Below are 3,942 nucleotides of genomic sequence, written 5' to 3' on the forward strand. Positions count from 1 at the left end.
AAAAGTTTCAGCATGGCAGATAGACCCCTGGAAAAAGTCATGGATCTTCTTCCAAAACTGTTAACTGGGGTTACCTCTTCAAAATTGGGATTGGAGGAAGAAGTAGGGCTGAGGAAATTTCACCTTTTATTATACATATCTGGGTATTTTAATTTTTACGTTGAGTATGTATTACTTTTACAGTTAAAAATATATATTCTTAATCCATGTGGTTTAGGGAGAGCTAAACTCTTTCCCAAGCTGGGGCTCCAAAGCATGTTTTTGTCCAAGGAAGAAAAAAGTAGGATCAAAAGATGGCTGCCACAGCTACAGGGCTCAAAGGGAGGAGGGCAGAAGAAGGGTAAGCACTGACTTTAGTCTCCATAGCCCTTTTTGAGGACAGCAAAAGTTTTGCCTGAAATCCTCCAAGCAAAACCCTCACTTCTCTTTGGCCAGAGCAGATCACATGGTCACCCTAGCTGCAAGGGAGACTGGGAAGATGAAGGCAAGACCCACACAAGGCTTAGACCAAGAATGGATTTCGTCTTAGAGAAGCTCTACTCTAACCCAGAGGTCCTCTGCCCACTTACTTTTCCTCTTGCCTCAACTCTACTGCAACTTTTCCTCTTCACTTTTAAAAAGGGATCTATCTCCCAAGGCAAAGGTTCACAGTAACCCTTATCCCTGCTTATAGAAACTGCTACACCCTGCCAGCAAGTTTCTGTTGGCATTATTCAGCCATATTTTTTTCTTTCATTTTCTTTGTTTAATTTCACACACACACACTTCAGAATTCTGCATTTCAGTCTTGCGGCCACCAGGGGGGCATCTGCCTAAGAATACAGCTAACAGCAAAGAAACCTGACACCAGGAACTAGAGAAACCTGGAGTGCCATTGTTACTGAATCACCTCCCAAAATTCAGGTCCATGTGTCCAGTGCGGTAGTGAGACACCAGTGCTTGGAGACAGAGGAAGGTTTATTCAATTTGGCCAAAGTGAGAGGACTGGGTCTACAGCCATGCCACCCTGAACATACCCAATCTCGTCTGATCTCGGAAGCTAAGCAGGGTCAGGCCTGGTTAGTACTTGGATGGGAGAAGACCACCTAGGAAGACCAGGTGCTGTAGGCTTAAAAAAAAAAAAGTCAGAACCGACCCTTCTAGTTATATTGCTTTGCATATAACTCTGTTCCGGCACTTCACCACACCTACTACACACAAAGTGAGAGGACTGGAGAGCAAGATCTCTCAAATTTGTCTTCTCAAAAAGCAAAAGTAGGAAGTTTTAATGTAGCCGGGGAGTAGGAGATTGAGGGGAGTATCAGAGAGTCTGTGTTTCTTCAGTTACAGATAACATTTTGTGCAACCAGACTTCTGGGTGGCAGCAGCTAGTCTCAATTTTCTTAAAGGCATTTATTCCTTCTGCAAAACATAAATATATTTTCCTGCTTGACAAAGAAACAGTACATCAGCAACACAAAATTATATTGTGAGAACAAGGGCTGTTGGGTTGAAGAACCAAGATTCTGCAAAATATTTCATGATTGTGCATCAGTGACGGTATCTTTAAAGCAAAAAAGTGGAAATTAGACATCTTGTGACTATCACCATTGTTCAAGCTATTGTATATAATTAGCTATATTTTTCTATTATCTCAAGCAAAGTATACTTTTAAACATTTCTCCTGGAACTTGCTTTACAGGCAGTCCTTCAGAACATGACTAATATCCTTTCTTAGTCTTTGACTATAAGCTACGTGACAACCAAAGCAATTGAAACATTTAGTTAAAGCCTATACTTATCTCTCTTGATTCTATGATCTAACACCTAAATATATTTACTGTTAACTGTCAGTTTCGCTGTTGACCCACAAGCCCTTTAGTCGGCCATTCTTGAAACTACTCCTAGTTTTTTAAATGAATGAACCGATAAGTTACTTTTCCCTCTTCTTATGTCAGTTTGGGTTGAGTTTCTGTCTCTTAAAACCAAAAGAAGACCTGACTACTACAGAAATGATCTGAGAGCTGAGTTTAGTCATGTGTCCTAACATGTGGCTACCTTACCCTGGTGGGTATGTGGATGTGGTAAATCCTACAAATGTCTACATTGCCTCTGGCCTCAGGAACTCAGTAGGATTGGGTCACGTCATCATCCTTCATCCTGTGGCCTGTCCAATACTCTCCCCAAGATTTCTACAGGTACCTCAGGGTTTCTATTTTCATGACTATTTATGACTCCCCATTGACTCTGTTCTCACTCATCCCTCTGTGTCCTGTGTCTTCCCTCATCTCCTCATGACTTGGAGACGAACCTTCATCCTTTTCCTTAATCCACTTCCCTATATGCCAAAGACCACCCACATGAGACACTGAGAACATGGATTTTCTCAAATCTTTAGGGCAGTTTAAATGACAGCAATGTAAGCTTCAGTTGGATAGCAACACCCTAGCCTAGCGTAATTAATAAGAATAATTAAGAGTCCTGCAACAACCACATCACCAAGAATTTCTTGTTGGCTCCCTTTTCCATGGACCCTAATCCTCCCTCCTTCCCATTCTCTCCCCTTTCTTCTCAGCTCTCCCAAATTTCAGTTCATTTCTTAGCACAATGGTGTAACTTTATTTTCTTATCTCCTTGCATACCACAACTCTTGTCCTTCTAGAACACTTCAGAAAGGCATTTTTCTACATAAAAAAGGTCCCTCCCTAAGAACTCTAGTGCTGGCTATCTATAGTTACTATCTGCCTTCTAGCATTTGTTTCCCTCTTATAAGCACCAGAGTGTGCTACATGTGTGGGGATCAAGTGAAAAAAACATGGTTCTTGAAACAGGAAATCAAACCAATTCGATTGTACAGAAGAAATAAAAGCCCATAGATGTCTAATCTGAAAGAACAGACATATTTACATACCAAAGCAGATCTCTAGGCAAAATGTCATCAATTTTATTCTCTTTGGCATTCTCCCACAACGCAAGCAGGCAACACAAAAGTGGCAGTGACAGCTTGTGATCTCCTCACCTTCGTCTTAGTAAACATTGAGACATTCAGGAAAATTTACAAATATCCTCCCTCCGCTGAATGATGTCATGAATGGTGGCAATGAGAGTTAGGCTCCAAGCCTTTAAGAAATAAGGTTGAGCACAAGAATCATTTTAGTGAAAGGCAGCTGACCTTCCTTGCCATCCTCTTCTCAGATTTACCTGGGACCACATTATGGTCCAGTGCAATCAGCCAGTGAGGCTGGGAGCATTGGAGAACTCTGGGCCTTCTCGGGGCTCTCCCCACCCTTTAAGTCCCACCTTAACTCCCCACAGCAAGCCCCTGATCCTGGACATGCTCTTGCCTTTTACCAAAAGCCAAGAACCTCCTGACTTGGTTTTCCTGACTCCAGCCTCTGACCCGCCCTCCCCCTTCCACACAACACAGTTTTTCTAAAACACGAATCCAGTCCTGTTTAGAATTCACAAATGAAGCAAATTCCCAGGACTCGAGTCCTTCTTGATGCACCCCTGCCAACTGTTCCAGTCCTTTCTGTCTCAAAATGTCCACCTTGCAAGTTTCAGTAGCCTCTGCATCCCTGCAGTTCTTCCCACCTGCTCAAGCACTGGCACCGGTCACTGCAAAAGCAAAGTATACTTCAAGAGGCTCTGTGGGGGGTTTTTTTTGAATCACTTCATTCAAATCCTCCACCCTGTTTCATCCTCCCTTGATCTTGGGCCCTTTTGTCCAACTCTAGTCTTATCATTTTCTCATTCAACACAATCCACAGAAAATGCACCATATCACTTGTTCCACAATGTTTTCTGATGCCTCATCTCATGTGCTGCAGACACCTTTCTGACTTCTGACCCTGACCATACATACAGTGCTATCACCCATGAAGTATTTAGAACCATTCTGGTGAAGCCATTGAATTTAATTGTCTGGGGACAGGTATTTTTAGAAACTCTCCAAGGTTATTC

At 42.4% G+C, this 3,942-nt stretch overlaps 1 pseudogene; it reads left to right on the forward strand.

Moving 5' to 3' along the window:
- Positions 1–988: 988 nt before the first annotated feature.
- On the forward strand, positions 989–1,110 carry LOC120612175 (uncharacterized; annotated as a pseudogene).
- The last annotated feature ends 2,832 nt before the right edge of the window (positions 1,111–3,942 follow it).

The sequence above is a fragment of the Pteropus medius genome, unplaced genomic scaffold, assembly GCF_902729225.1.
Source record: "Pteropus medius unplaced genomic scaffold, Ma_sr-lr_union100, whole genome shotgun sequence".
In the NCBI taxonomy this organism is placed as follows: domain Eukaryota; kingdom Metazoa; phylum Chordata; class Mammalia; order Chiroptera; family Pteropodidae; genus Pteropus; species Pteropus medius.